This window comes from Silene latifolia, chromosome 5 (assembly GCF_048544455.1).
Source record: "Silene latifolia isolate original U9 population chromosome 5, ASM4854445v1, whole genome shotgun sequence".
NCBI classification, from domain to species: Eukaryota; Viridiplantae; Streptophyta; class Magnoliopsida; order Caryophyllales; family Caryophyllaceae; genus Silene; species Silene latifolia.
The window spans coordinates 28400824-28418286 of record NC_133530.1 but is presented as its reverse complement, the minus strand read 5'-3'; the positions used below and the strand labels follow the sequence as shown (position 1 = coordinate 28418286).

The window sequence follows — 17463 nt, the reverse complement described above, 5'->3', positions numbered from 1 at the left end:
CTTCACCCGACCCGAACCCGATCCATTGACATCCCTAGTGTGATAGAGACGAGAACGGGAAAGATAATAAATCATGGTTGTAACTTGTAACGGTCTCTCTGCCTCAATTACATGAAAGACTTGGTTGACGGGCGAAAGGAAGACTTGAGTTGACCCTTCAAAGTTCAAACCTGCAGGGGATTTACTCCATACAGTAAGTAAGAAATACTCACTTCAGCAGGTTCATGTATAGCTTTATATAAATAGGAGCATGTGTAATCAGTTAACATACCAATCAAAAACCTCTTTATAACAAACTAAAAAACCCGACTTGTGTTTCTTTGAATGAACAATGTTGAGAACATGTGTTATAACCCACTTTCTTTTCATGCTGCTACTGAACTTGAGTGCACTAAATGTACACCAAGGCTTGGTAGTTGGCTGCCATGATGTGGAACGAGAGGCGCTGCTCAAGTTCAAGCACAGCCTCAGCGGTCCGACAAATAGGTTGTCGTCTTGGAAGGGTAAGGGTTGTTGTGATTGGGAAGGAGTTGGTTGTCACAATGTTACAGCCTTTGTCACCCATCTCCATCTACCCAACCCATCTTGTGATTTTATTTTTGGCTACAATGACAACCCAGGAGCCTACTTAACAGCTTCAAAACTAAACCCTGCCCTGCTTGAATTGAGTCAGTTGAGCTACTTGGATTTGAGCTGCAGTAATTTCCAAGGCAGTCCAATCCCGAAATTCATTGGCGCATTCGAGTATCTCAGGTATCTCAACTTATCCTATTCAAACTTTAGTGGTGTTGTCCCATCCCAGCTCGGCAATCTTACTAGATTACAAACACTCGGTCTGTCTTCATTTTTTAACATGCTTCATCCCTTGTCCAGTGATCTCCACTGGGCTTCTAAACTTGTAAGTTTGCAATATCTGGACATGGGCCATACTGTTATATCTCACAACAGTGTACTCAACACGCCTTCTCTGCTAGGCTTATATCTTACTAATTGTCATCTTGATAATCCCTTATTGCTTAGCCTTTTCTCTAATTCCACTGGGCTTCTAAACTTGTAAGTTTGCAATATCTGGACATGGGCCATACTGTTATATCTCACAACAGTGTACTCAACACGCCTTCTCTGCTAGGCTTATATCTTACTAATTGTCATCTTGATAATCCCTTATTGCTTAGCCTTTTCTCTAATTCCACTTGGCTTTCTAAGATTCAACACCTTGATCTTTCAGATAACTTATTGAATGGAACAGTGCCTTATCTTTTGGCCAACATGACTTCCCTAACATACCTTGACCTTTCAAGGAATGAATTAAATGGCTCAATCCCGCTCTCGATAGGAAACATGAGAAATCTTGAATATCTCGACGTCGGGGACAATAATTTTACTCATGTGCAGGAGGGTGCGATCATGGGTATATTAGGGAAGGTATGCAGGCTCATATATTTTGATTTGTCATTCAATTCTATCGGAGCGAGAATAGAAGCCAGCCACAAAAATATCTCAAAATGCGTCAGTTATGATTTGGAGAGTTTGTGGTTGCATGGAAACATGATTGGAGGCATGTTGCCTTCCTGGCTGGGGGACTTCAAATATTTGAGATACCTAGATTTTAGTGGAAATAGAATAAATGGTCCCATTCCAATATCAATTGAAAGGTTATCATACTTGGAATATTTAGACCTCTCCTTTAATAATCTCAATGGCACTATCCCTCAAGGCTTGGGACAATGCAAGTCCCTTTTTAAGATTGACCTCAGGTCGAACTTTCTACATGGTGCAGTGTCAGAGTCTCACTTAGATAACCTCTCAAAATTAGAATATCTAGACCTAAGCCACAATGTTGTGGAGTGGAATATTACTTCTAATTGGTCACCTCCATTTCAACTCACTTTACTCCAAATGGCATCCTGTAAAATCCAATCTCAGTTCCCACGTTGGATTGGTGACCAGACCAAGCTCTATACATTAGATTTTTCAGATAATAATATGTTCGGAGAGCTACCTCAAAGTTTCTCAAGCAATCAGTTGGAGTTTTTAACTATTTCTCACAATCAAATTACAGGTCAAGTCCCATACTTCTACTCCTCTCAACTTCATTCCATAGATCTCTCATTTAACATGCTTTCAGGGCCACTTGTACATCATAATCCTTCTGATAAGAATGATACGATTGGGATTCCCGTATGTCAACTTAGTAGCTTGTGGTTCTTAGATCTTCAGAAGAATAACATTTCAGGAGGCATTCCTGACTGTTGGGGTGCTTCAGAATATCCATTTTATCTTAACTTAGGTTCCAACAATCTTTCAGGGATTATTCCCTTGTCTATGGCACTTATTCCGCAGTTATCATTTCTCAAGTTGAGTGAAAATTCTCTTCAAGGCCCGATTCCTCCAACACTGAGTGCTATATCCAGCTTGCGAATTCTGGATCTCGGTGAGAATCAGCTTGATGGGAATATACCAAGTAATTGGGGAGGAAAAGATTTTTCTAGTTTACAATTCCTCAGGCTACGAGGAAATCAACTTGTCGGTTTTATTCCACAAAAATTGTGTTCTATCCAAATGCTCCAATTCATTGACCTTTCCTTCAACAACTTGACAGGAAGCATACCTCGTTGTTTTGGCAGCTTACTCCAGATGCAATCACATAGTGTGTACAATGTTCCTGATTCCCCAATTGATCAGGATCCTGATTTCAGCGGTCAGAGCACTATGGTGGATCTAAAAGGAGCAGAACTACAATACACGACAAATCTCTTATATGTTGTAAACTTGGACCTTTCATCTAACTCCTTGACAGGCACCATCCCTGAAGAGATCACAAATCTATCGGCACTGATCGGTCTCAACTTGTCTCACAACCATCTGACCGGGAATATCCCAAACAAGATCGGTGAACTGACATCGGTAGAATCCCTCGATCTATCAAACAATAATCTCTCTGGCACAATCCCGCCAAGCATCTCAGCCTTAACTTCATTGGTTCGTCTCAACTTGTCCTACAACAATTTACAAGGACAAATCCCCACCGGACATCAACTCCAAGTTCTCGAAGATCCATCAATGACATATATAGGCAACCCTGGACTTTGTGGTGACCCTTTGCCAAACAAGTGCAGGACCAAGCAAACTGAAAATCAGCCGATACAAGGACAAGAAAAGCCACACAAGGAACTGAAGAAAGAAGTTTGGGAAAAACCAGTGTTGTATTTGGTAATAATGTCGGGATTTGCAACTGGATTTTGGGGAGTGGTGGGAAGTTTACTGCTCAAGAGGAGGTTAAGGTTCGCTTTCTTTCAGCTCGTGGGAAATGTCGCGGACTACTTGTATGTTCAAGTAATGATAAGATTCAACAGGCTCAGAAATTAGCAGTAAATTTCCTGATTGCCATCCTATGGTAAGGGTCACTATGGATGTATCTTCACTAGTAATCGTCAAGTTCGTCATTCGTCAGTGTCTTTGAAAGTCTTGTTTTAATTGTAAAAATTTGTAATGGTGACTAAATAAAGATGCAATTTGTAATGTTGACTACATAACAGTCATTTTATAATTTCTTGCTATCAGTTTTCAGTGCAAATGAGTTACCCTTTTCCTTGGCGGTCGTTCTACTGTAATTTTGTAAGACCGCCTTACACAAAAGTCGTCTATTTCTTAGGGGGCTAAAGTAGACTTACCCAACCAGGTTTAGTAACATTAGTAACAGATCGAGTGGAGTATATTTACGGCAAAATCGGACACCCATATGTTACTTAAGATACTGGCAAATTAAAGGTTGTATATTCTTTAATTCAATTAGCACAAAACGGGCCAAATGTAGTAACAAATGGAGTAGTCATTTATTATCTGAGTAATGGATTGACCCTTCTTGTTTTATATGAGAAATAATTCCAACGTAATTTTAACTGCGTTTGATCGAACTTAGATGCAAGAAGTCTTTAACCCGAATTTATATAAATTCGACCCTTGAGTGGAATAATATGCAAATTCAGGTCGTTAATTTACAAGACTTGAGAGTTGGCTCAAGTAAGAAAAGATAAAACGAGGTTGATACCGGGGAGGATCCAACCTCCTCGTTATCAAAAAAAAAAAAAAAAAAAAACGAGGTTGATTTTCAACAAAAATAGCGAAATATCGAAAAAAAAAATGTTGATATTAATTCACCATCATCACTTATTGGCTCAAGAATAGACGAGAGGAACGGGAACCACGACTTGACTTGAGGGAGGTGGAGTTAAGCTAAAGAAACGGACCCGAACTTTACATAAAATAAAGGAAAAATTACAAATAACCACCTCGTATTTACATCTTTTTACAAATTATCACCCCATATTTGCATTTTTACAAATAACACCCAATATTCACCGTATATTTCTCAATCACCACCGTATTTTTATTCCGAGCATCGTTTTTCTTATTTTCCGGCTTGTTAAGTGATGATTTACGCAAAATTCCAAAATTACCCTTATTTAATTACGCCAACATACTCATTACCCAAATAATTAGTTTGATCATCATCTTCCCCCAATTCATTCAAACAAACTAGCCCTAAATCACTCAATCGTAGACCTGGCAAAACGAGTCAACGGGTCGGGTTCGGGTCGGGCCAACTCGGATCGGGTCAGTTTGGGTTTCTCATTGAGTTCGGGTTAATTCGGGTCGGGACAGGTCTTGTCGGGTTTCGGGTCTCTTTCGGGTTTGTTGCCGGGTCGGTTTCAGGTCAAGCGGGTCGGGTTGTTTTGGGTCGGGTCATTTTCGGGTCAATGAATAATAGAGAAATAGTCATATCAAGTCTTTTCGGTTCAATTGGAGTTATATTTTATCGGGTCATTTTCGGGTTTGATGGTTTCGAGTCGGGTCAGTTAGAGTCAAGAAAACTCGGGTCATGTTCGGGTCGGTCGGATCAATTCGGGTTTTCGGGTCACATTCGGGTGATGTAGTTCAGATCACTTCGAGTCTCGGGTCGGATTAATCGGGTTGGGTTGCTTTTGCCAGGCCTACTCAATCGACGATTATTGAAAATCCCCATTTCATATCTTTTCCCTTTGGCGTGTTCAACTCTGTCTCACTTATCTCCATAAGAACCTTCACCCACACCTCTCTATAGTTCTACAAATTCTCATTTGTGACGGATAATATCCGATTATCCGTCACAAGCTTGTGACGGGTCAAATAAAACCCACATGTGTACAGTGGCGGAGTCAGAATTTGATCTTAGAAGGGGCGAAAAATTTTAGGCGGGGGGCCAACCACTAATTACATAAGATGCACCCGAAAATTTTTTAAATTTTTTTACTAAAAATTTCGAAAATTTCATCCGTCAGGAGAGGGGCGACCGCCCTTACTATCCCCCCGCCCCCTATTAATAGATAAAGACAAAGCATGTGTAGTCTTGTTAATTTGGGTTGCCTTCCTTATCCAGGAGTATGAATTCGTAATAGCCAACACTGTTTACAATGGACATGGAAAAATGATTTTCTTAAAGCACCAATTTCCCATCATCTGAAGCATTCCTTAAGATCATAGCCATCTTTTTTTTACTGTTGTTACCCAGAAGGAACTGGGAAATCAAACTCTAATTATTTGGGTAATGGTTGTATTGGTGTAATTAAATGAGGGTAATTTTGTAATTTTGCGTAAATTGTCACCTAATAAGTGGGGAAATAAGAAACACGATGATCGGGTAAAAATACGGTGGTGATTAGGGAATATACGGTGAATGTTGGGTGTTATTTGTAAAAATGCAAATATGGGTGGTTATTTGTAATTTTTACTAAAATCTATATATTTATATCTATCTATCTATCTATCTATCTTATCTATCTATCTATCTATATTAATAAATGAAGCTTTTTTTGAGCTGATAATTTGTACCTGATAATTATGTAAGTAATGCCGCATAACTTTCAGTAAGAGGATTATATATCTGAGGTACTACCTCTAATTCTATAGTTTATGAGCATTATAATAAAGTTTTTGAGTTTTATTTTAAAGTTTTTGAGTTTCACTATGAAGTTTCTGAGTATATTCACTTAAACTTCAAGCTCTAAAAAATTAAAATAAAACTCAAAAACATTACATATAAGTTTAGTTAAATTTGAGTTTTGACGGAAAAAATATTAAAATCTAACTTATAAATTTTAATATGCTCAAAAAAAATACACATATACTCAACAATAAATAAAGTTTGAGGTAATAAGCTAAAAAAAAATACATATATGCTCAAAAAAAAGTTGGAGATAATACATCCGATGTATGTTCCTTTTTCTCCATAACTTTGCTAATACTAGATTACTGGGATTCCTTAAAGTCAGTTTCGTACTAGCTATTCTATTAGGGATCAATGTGAAACAATCGTCAAAATAACCCCTTGGTTATTAAGTCATATTCCATATTATTATTACGATATATTAGGAGTATATAAGAAGAAAAATGGTTATCATGAGATGATAATGTTGGAAGAATTTGTATTAAGCAAATAACCTGACTCCTTTATATATACATGTGTATGTGAAGATTTATATTCCCTTCATTTAAATCATTTCTATACATTTTTGGAATATATGTGAGTTATATTTTAATTAAATGTATAAAATTGATTAGAATGGAGAGAGTTTATTAACATACATAGTCCCTTTTATTTGAAGTTGGTCATGTATATTTTTTATTCTAATAAATATTAAATATCAAATATCGTCAACCGGATTTTGTGAAAGTAATGATGTTACACCAATTGATATAATTCCACAAAAAGATTAGTTTTATATACTTTTATAATAAACTAGTTGGAAAGCCCGTGCGATACACGGGGCTCCCATTAGAATGATCTTTAAAAATGTATTCTTAAGCTTGATAAAAAAAAAGTCCAAAAATGTTATCATTAATGAAAAAAAAATTGTAGTTTGTGTACGTAATTGTCTTGTTGATCACCGATAAGTTATTAGTACTTTTAGTATAAAAGTTTTGCCCTTCAGTAGTATAACATCAAGATATACTTATAGTCCGTAGTTAACTTTTTCATTGTCACAGGCACATCCGGTTTTTCGTTAAATACAAAACACTATGTCTATAACACATGCCGGAGCACACCATAATGAGCCCTTAATAATGAAGACATGCCTTTATGAGTTTTGCAAATTATTCTCACCAACAATAACTACGTAATACTGAATGATGTTACGTAAAACAACAGGTATCATAATTATATATGTTTAGTGTATTCAGAAAAAATGTTAGATCTTTAACAACATAATTTTACCTTGACTATCTACATACAACTAAAGGTATTTGATCCTGATAAACTTCTGCAAAATCAAATCCAAACTAAATTCCAATATAATTAGTAGTTTAAACAACAATCAATCAAAAATATATGTGATTCTATTACATAAAATGCAAGGGGCACCTAGTAGTATCATATTTGACAACATCGGTTAGTAGTTTATGTCATCAACAAAATCGCTGGGTTACCTAATTAGTATTTTAGGGCATCGTTGAGAACGGTTTACGTTACCATGGTCTGACATAACTGGCATAATTCTCTTATGGAGTTAATGTTCTTACAGGGTTAATGTTCCTCAACAACATAATTGGCATGCCACACTAATTGGTACTGTCGTAAAGCTTATAATTATGAGTTATATTAAAAAATGTATTGTGTATACTCCTTTCTCTTCTTAAACATCTTCCACCTTGCTTCTTAAAGGGCCAAACTTTTATAACTTTGACCATTAAAATGTCGAAAATCATGGTCAAACTACCGTATTAACGACTGTGTAAAAGTAATACAAAAGATCATTGCGAAGAGGATGAAGTACATTTAGTGTGTGAAATTCCTAAAAGATAATGGATTTTGCTCATTAAGTCTAACCCTACTAAAGTACTCTGCTAAGTCTCGCATAACGAAAACATAAAACGACTGCTAAAAGCAAAGATGCCATATGTGGGAGGGGACGTGACGGTTGTAGGTCTTCCCATGCCCGTATTTAATAGAAAAATTACATGTTCTCTAGTTGTCGTATTTCCTGTCGCGGGTAAAAAGTTTCAAAACTATAACCGACTCAACTTGTGAAGATCTTAAAATAGTTTTATACTCGTTTATTCTATAACTTTCTCAAATAATTCTCATAACATTTTTACCCATATCTAACACTCATGGTTGACATGATATAAAATTCAGTTTGAGCCAAAGACTTTATTTATATTCGCTGCATCCAAGACAAATGCGACATAGTTGGACACTTGTGATAGATTTTCCCTTTTTATCAAATTTGCTTCTTTTTATTATAGAGCTAACAATTTTTATTTTTATGTAAGAAGCTAACATTTATTTATTTTGAACCAATTGCTTATTATTTTGTTCCTCATGATTATTATAGAGTATATTTGTAATTTGTGCTATAATGTCTAATTGCTACAGTAATATTTATTCTGAACCAATAGTTATTTATTCTATCAATAAAGTTTATAAAATTAAAAGGAACTTGAGATCAACTCCTAACAATAGGCTCAAAAGCAAGTAAATACGGGTAGACATAAATAAGAAATTAATTTGATATAAGGAAGGTTGGGAGATTATGAAAAATCTCATATTTAAGCTTTGTTTCTAAGAAATAAGCTTAAGCTTATTTGACCAAAATTTCATTTATATTAATTTCTTATAAGTATTTGATAGATAAATTATTTACCAAAATAAGTTACTTTTTTCTTATTTTTAATCCTTCAAAGTAAAATATTAAATATGGACTACTTACTATGTCCTTTTATTTCATTTTACTAAAAAACAGCTACCTTTCGATTAGTTTTCCAAACATTTTTTATTTAATCAGTTAACTTATCAACTCCTAATTTTCAGTTACCTTTTAAGCTACTTTTTTTTTGTTTCAGTTAACTTTTCAGTTTTAGTATGACTAATGAAATATGGGATATATTATATGAATGTACGTGTACTTTGTATGTTATTAATATACCATATAATTAGTTACATTGTGTATTTAGAGTACCACCTAGTATTATTCTATTAATCTTTCCAATTTTTCATGAGTCCAACACTTAAACTCTAAGGGAAAAGAAATGGAGGGAGAGTGGGGGATTTAAAATCCTTTGTTTGGATAGAAAATATGGGTGGAGGGAAATGAAGGGGGAGAGATTTGGAGGGATCCAATTTCCCTTCTCCAAGGCTAATCAAAATCTCTCCACAATATGCAAGATTTGGAGGGAATTGTATCCAAACATGAAACACCCATACCCCATCCCCCATCCCCCCTTCTCTTCTCTCCCTTTCCCTTCCCTCCTTCCCGCTCCCCTTCCTTTCCCTCCACTTTTGTTATTCAAACACATATTAAATGGTAAAAAAAGTTTTGATTTTCTGCATTTTAATTAGTTTTTTTGTTCTCCGTGTTTAAGTTAATTAGAAGAATTGTGCATTAAGTATAAATTTATCCTTGGAAAATGAATCTGAGAAGAAATCAATATTATGTAATGGTTAGATTACAATTGATCATCAGTTCATCATATATGAATAATACTATGAGTTGCTGCAAGCTTTAAGTTGTTCAAACCACCCAATTTTACTTCAGTTATTCTCGGTTTCGTTCCTCTACGATGTAATGATCTACACATTCTTATATAGAATAAATTAATGAAACAAAATAGTACTCCCTTCAACCCGATTAATAGTTTACACTTTTCTATTTAAGGTGAATAAATCAATAATTTATACTTTTCTTTTTTAGTAAATAAACAAACTTTTGTGTGTGGGGACCATTTTATTTCCTCCTCATTTCGAGTTGCTTTTGATTTTTTTATAATTATAAACTCATTCCTCTCTCATTGCCTTAATAATCGTGTATAAAGTAATTGTAAACTATTGACCGGGACGGAGGGAGTAACATATATAGATCGGTGAACTATTTTATATGTATTGATCACTTAAATGTATATCGAGGCATCTATGATTTATATACACACTCCAGTGATTATTTTGTGATTATATTTTGATGGAATAACCATAGTTTATACTTCGTGTAACTACGTACAAATGTATGAGACCATAAGTTTGAAAAAAAATAAAAATGATAATGTGACTTATTATAAATGTCTGTTATCTGTTAGATAATTGTAACCTACTTATATGGATAATTATATCAAAATATGTTTGATCTACTTATATTAGGATAATTTTATTAAATTTGTTTCGAAATCTACTCTTTTTAGGATTTATAAAAAAGTTGGACTCTCTAATATCACTCGAAAAGTTTCTGCTTTATATATATGCATTGATTGCTAATATTTATTCTGAACGAATGGCTATAATGGAGATTATAAAATTAAAAATTGAACTTGAGATCAACCACTAACAATAGGGTCAAAATTAAGTAAACATTGGCAAAAAAAAAAAAAAAACAAGAAGTAATTAATTAGATATGAGGAAGGTCGGGAGATCATGAAAAATCTCATATTTAGGTTTTATTTCAAAGAAATTAGCTGTTGAGCAAAATTTCATTTATCTTAATTTTTTTGCAAATATTTGATAGATAAATTATTTACCAAACTAAGAGTAGCATGTGAGAAATAAGTTACCTATTTTTTTATTCATTCAATTTATAATATTAAATATAGAGAACTTATTATGTCCTTTTATATCATTTTACCAAAAAAATAGCTACCTTTCGGTTAGTTTGCCAAATATTTTTGGCTTAATCAATTAAAAAACCACCTCTTAATTTTCAGTTATCTTTTAAGCTACATTTTTAGGTTTCATTTAACTTTTCAGTTAGTGTGAGAAATGAAATTTAAGATTTAGTAGATTTAATTATATTTTACTCCCTTTTGAAATCCACATTTTAAAAATTACTTCCTTTTGAATTTTTTTTTTGCTAAAGTTACTCCCTTAATTTGTATTTTTTTTTTTACTAAAATTGCTTCAAAACTCCAATCTAATTAACTCCAAATAGTATATGATGAATAATGTTTATATTATAATTAATATACCATATAATTAGTTACATTGTTTATTTTGAATATCACCTACTTATATTAATTAGAATAATCTTATTAAAATAAATTTTATCTACTTATATTAGGATAAGTTTATTAAAATATTAAGAAATCTAATTTTATTAAATTTGTTTCGAAATCTACTCTTGTTAGGATTCTAAAAAAATTGGACTCTCTAATATCGCTTGAAAAATTTCTGCTTTATATATATGTATTGATTATGGCGCCACATTGATCTGCTAATCATGATCTTTTAATTACCGTGACTTTTTTTTAATTATTTTGTTTTACTTACGATTTTCTAATAGTTCTCTAGGATTACTACTACTCAGTGGGTGTGTAGGTAAAAGTAAGCACATGCATGATAAGATTTCGAAAGAGTTGTAATTCCCGGCCACTTTGGCTGAACACTTGCATATTAGATATCAAAAGAGTTGTAATTCCCACTTTGGCTAAACACTTGCATATTAGATACTAATACAAAGAGAATATTATTCGTTTGCCTATATGAATATAAATGATTTAAAATAATATACTTCAATAGAGAATTATGTCTACAATGACCTATGATTTGTATTAACATTTCGAAAGCATGTCTCAAGTCCTTGGAGTCAAACATACGAGTAGGGAGTAATTGAGTCTCGTGCAGTCGTGCTTGGGCAGTGTTGGCATTGGCTCAGAAATTTGAGCTCGAGCCAAATTAGCTTGGAATTCTATGAGCTTGAAACGTTGAAACTTGAAATCGGCTCGAGTTCAACTCAAACTTAACTAACTTGAGCTTGATTATATCATGCAATTTTTTTACCTTTTCACTTTTAAAATCAAATGATAACAATAATTACTATATTTTAAGATAAATGCAACTATAAAATACTTAACAAATAAAATAAAAATAATCATAAATTCTAAATTAACATTTGATTAAGAACAAAAATATTTGTAAAATATTAAGAATTAAATATTAGGGTTTTTTTATCTGCTACCACGTATAATCCAAATTTTAACAACCGCTACCAAAGTAATTTGTAACGTAATTTTACGACGTAACTTACTTTAAAAAAATTCTCATGTTTAGATTTAATTTTTCAGGGTCCAAGTTTTATAAACTATCATTAGTTATATTATGGTTGACAATATTTAAAGAACTTATACTCATTTTTAGTTGAAACCATCAAATTAAATGATTTGGTTTTAACCATCTTTCTTAGTTAGCTATATGAGCACATTGCACCATGGTCAAATAACGGTGAACTCCGAGAAATTGACCCTTTTATCGACTTATATTTTGAATCAAACTCCATATTTACCGATTTACGATTAACTATATTTACGAGTTTATCCATGAGATTGATTCATAAAAAAATAGTTTGTATTAATATATTGAGGTATTAATTATATACAAGCACATACCCTACAGAAAATACGTATAGGCCCGTGCATCGCACGGGTATTAAATCTAGTATATACATAAAAGAGAGTTTTTTCGAGCGATTCTAGAGCGTCCACATCATCAAAAATTAATTTAGGAAAGTTTCAGAAAATAATATTATCCACATAAAAAATAAAGTGGAGAATCTTTTAATTATTATAATATCTATATTTCCTATTTTATATTCATAAGAAGTTTCTAATTTTTATATAAATAGTGAAAAAAGATCCCAGATGACTATATTTTGTCTTACATATTGTAAGGAATCGTAACGATTTTATTCGTTCATGAATAGTGAAAAAAGGGAAATGTTGTATTTGGTCTTGAATTGAGGGAGTATAGTATTTGCTTATTATTATTACTAACCCGGGTTAGGTGTCGAATTATGTGCGAAAAAGTTGGTGTATTTCTAAGTATGTTATTTGTCCCACATTGAAAAATATGTTGGTGTGGTGAATATATTACGTATAAATAATAGAATTGTCCTACATCGAAATTTTAGCATAAGGTGGGTGATCATATGATTATAAATAGAAGGCATCCTTAGAACCTAAATACCAACCCAAAACCTTCTAATTCTCTTAAGCATTGTCTTGGAGAGTTCTTAAGAGTTTATATATCATTATCTCCATGGTATGATATATATTTTTTATATTATGTTCAAGTGATGTTTATAATTTTTATATAAAAACTTATACATCTCATTTAGCAAAAAAGTAACATAATTTTTTTTTTTTTGAAAAATTATATAATTAGATATTAAACTGGGTTGGATGTCGAATTAGGTGCGAAAAAGAGGGTGTATTTCTAAGTATATTATTTGTCTCACATTGAAAAATAATATAGGTGTGGTAAATATACTACATATAAATAGTTGAATAGTTCCACATTAGAAGATTATCATGAGGTGATGTATCACATGATTATAAATAGGAGTCATATTTGAAACTTAGGGGTATCAATCCAAAATCTTTTGAATCGCTTAAATATTATCTTAGAGAGTTTTTATAATAGTTTGTATTAACGGTAAACCTTTGTTACAACAATACCATACAAATATTAACCACGTAGATATTTATAAAAGCGATTATATATTACTATATCAGTGATATTATAATGTTTATTTTAAGACAATCGATAGTATAATAACTTTATTTAAGACAAAATCATAATTTAAAAATAAAATGGGTGCTAAATATACATAAATTGGTCATTGATGTGTCATATATACTGATGATTGTAAATAGACACTACTACAAAACTTGTGATGGACATCGGACTTTTCGCTACATGGACATCGGATACACAACCGATGTAGAGTTTGGTCATGTCCATTGTGGATTAATGGACATCGGATTTTAAACCGATGTCCATTAAAATTTGCACATCGGATTTTTAGGAAAGCCGATGTCTATTTGATCAATGGATATCGGATTTTTAGGAAAACCGATGTCTATTTGATCAATGGACATCAGTTTTTTGCAAAAATCCGATGTCTATAATTATTATTTTTTACAAAAAAAAATATTACGTTGTTGCCCATATTAGTCGTACACATGATGACAATGCAAAATGATTCTATAATCAACAAAAAATATCTATATACAATCAATCGGTTATCCAAAACCAATTACAAAAAAATTTCATCTACATAATGTGTCAAATTTATTTAGACGGCTAACCTATACAAAAATATTACGTTTTTATAGGTGGTACTTGACCGAGTATGGCCTACTTGGTCGAGTAAAGTGTGTTGGGTATTCTGTTTGGCTACTGCCCAGGAATATATACTCGGCCAAGTATGGGTAATACTCGACCGAGTAGAGTATACTCGGCCGAGTATACTCTATACTCGACCGAGTATCCGGTCTGACGGGTAATATTTTCCGCGGTTGATTTAGAAAGGATTAGAGTTATATTAAGACGCGTTTTACAGTTTCTAATCATTTTACAAAACCTAAACTACATAACGTAACTCTAATCATCTCCAAATCTCCCTCTCATTTGCGTGGATTGTTTGTGACTCTAGCGAATCTTGCCTTGCGTCGATTATGTCGGTAAGTCTCTGATTTCATGAGTCTCCTTAAGTTGTTTTTTAGGGTTTTGCCCTAATTATTGTTTTGGGTTAATTTGGGGGTTTAAGGTTTGGTCATTATATGTGTGTTGATTGTTGATTATAATTGTTGTAGGTGACGATGTGGTATTTGTTATGCAATTGTATGATTGATTGCAGCGTAGCGGATTGCGAAAAGGTAGGGTTTCACTACTCAGTTTCTGTTGATTGAATTAAGATGTGCTTGTATGCAATTGTTGTTATCTGCTGATCATCGGAGTGAGGGTGTTGTGGTGGTGGTTGTGATGTTGTGGTGTTGTGACGATTGTGATGTTGTGACGATTGTGGATGTTATGACGATTGTGATGATTGTAGTGAAGTCACTTGCGGGAGTGGCTTCACAACCTAGTTCGCCCTCCGTGGAACCCGTCACGGGAGGGGATGTGCACATTAAGGGACAGGGTTATCGCTCGTTGATGAGCGAGATTTAGGTGGGGATTGGCTGCGGTCCCACACTGGCGGCGGGGATTACCTGTTGCGATGGGTAATCTAGCAGGGCTACACATCTCGGTGTGCAGTCGGTTACTGTGTGAGATTGGGAGACCAGGGATGGGGGATGATCAGCTGGTTACTTGATGCACTTGTTGTCTTACTTTGATTATGCATTAACTGACCCCGTGTTGTGTTTTGTAAAACCTGCGGTGATCCATTCGGGGATGGTGAGCAAATTGTGATAGGTGATACGTTCATTGAGCTTGGGGCAGTCATAGGAGAGTCACCGCGCTTGATTAGATGTCACCATCACGAGTCTTAGCTTTTGTTTTGTAGTTGTTAGCAGTTGGATAATTCTTTATTGTATTTTTTTGGAAACAATGTAACTTTTATATTTACCGTATCTTAAATAATTGTGTTTGGATTGTTGTTTTGATATGTACTAATCTCGGGCAACCGAGATGGTAACAGCCTTTCATGCTGGGGTAGTCCTGGTAAGGTACCTTGGTATGAGGGGGTGTTACACGGGGTACCAATGACTATCTTTTGCTGGAATTGTAGGGGCTTTGGGGAAGCGGATGATCCTACAATTCCGTATCTACATCAGTGTGTCCTTAAATATCATCCGCTGATTTTGTTTTTGCAAGAGACCCATACTAATGTCGAAAATGCTGCAATGAAGACTAACCATCTTGGATTTCCAAATTACTTTGGGGTGGACTCTAATGGTCGTAGTGGTGGTCTTCTTTTCTACTGGGATGACTGTAATACTACAGTTTTATGAGTCTCTGGGTACTCTATCGAGTGGGCCTTACTCTGTCGAGTAAGGGTGTTTTGAGTAACGAAACAGTATTCTGTCTGTAGGGTACTCGATTGAGTAGCCTTGGTACTCGATCGAGTAAGTGGTGCTCGATCGAGTACGATAGTTACTCGATCGAGTAAGTGGTTTTACGGGTAATATTTGACGGGTTTTGTTAATAATGCGGGAATGGTATATAAGCCTTTCGTCACTTTTCTCAAAACACTTTTACAACCTAAAAACTTTCAAGAGAAGATTTGGTGTTACGTTGAATCATCCTCGCCGCATTATTAGCAAATCCCGGGGCTAAAAGTGTCGGTTTACTGTGTTCTTTATACCGTTGTGATCCTTGCGTCAAGGGTAAGTTCTACATATAATTTTTATAACGATTCGTTGGGTTTGTTTAAAACCCTAATTGGGTAATTTGGGGGTTTTGGGGAGTATTGTTGATGTTAGATTGTGATTGTATGATTGTATATTTATAGGAGATGATTTCGTTGAAGAATGATAATGATTAGCTAATTGTGACGATCTTGGTGATTGTTATTCCTGGTAGGGTTTCCCTACTCAGTATTAGTCACATAGTGGTTTGGTGTTGATTGTGATTGTTGTTAAAGTATCATATTGGTATTGTGACGGTTGTGGTTTTATCATTGTTGGTTGTTGTTGATTGTATCATGCTGTGTTCTTGAGTCGTCCCTGGGCCGAGTGGAGTCACTTGCGGGAGTGGCTTCACGCCCATTATTCTCCTTCTGTGGAACCCACCACAGAAGGGATGTGCACATTAATGGATTTGGGTTTATCGCTCGATGGAGATGACCGGGGCTTAGGTGGGAACGACTGCGGTCCCCCACTGGCGGCGAGGAGTAACCTGTTGCGGTGGGTGCTCTGGCAGGGCTACACACTTTAGTGTGTAATCGTCGATTGAGGAGTTGATGATGGAGTTCGGGTTGATGTGACGATTGAGCTGTTTGATTCTTGTCTTATTGTGTGATTAGTACTGACCCCGTTTAAATGTTTTAAAAATTGTGGTGATCCATTCGGGGATGGTGAGCAATTATTGAGCAGGTATGTTATGACGCGTATGGGATAGATGGGATGAGTCATCACGTGGCAGTTAGAAGTCTTCCGCTGTGTCTGACGATGTTTTATAGTTTTGACAGTTTTATCAGTAGACCGTCTGAGAACCTTGTATTTCTTTTTAACAGTTTTGGTTTTGGCATGTAATCACGTTAAACATTATTTACTTTTAAGTATGTTTCGTTATTGTCTTATGATTATCATTGCCCCGGGTAACCGAGATGGTAGCACTTTCATGCCTTAAGTGGTCCTGGTAAGGCACTTGGAATATGGGGGTGTTACAAAGTGGTATCAGAGCGACGATCCTGAAACTTGTAACCAATGAACCTAATGAATATAGGGAGTCAATTAAAATGAACCCGGGGTAGAAGTTGTAGGAGCTAATGCAAAGACTTGGGAGACGTCCTAAAGTCGCGAACTCGCCCTACAATTTTGAACCATCACTATGGGGTGTCATGGGATCGCTATGTGTTTATTAATGTTCTATTGCGTATGTTGGATGATGTGTTGTATGGATGTGTTAGATGGATGGGTGTTATATAGGTGAATGGATGTGTGGTGGAAAAGATGAAGGTAATTTTTCATGATAACAGGAATTGTGGTGGGAATTGCTAC

At 34.6% G+C, this 17463-nt stretch overlaps 1 long non-coding RNA gene across 1 annotated transcript; it reads left to right on the top strand.

The window, feature by feature from the left end:
- LOC141657125 (uncharacterized) lies at window positions 1-3560 on the top strand. The gene is made up of 2 exons (XR_012548662.1): window positions 1-193; window positions 2603-3560. It is a non-coding gene; the product is annotated as an uncharacterized LOC141657125 (long non-coding RNA).
- The last annotated feature ends 13903 nt before the right edge of the window (window positions 3561-17463 follow it).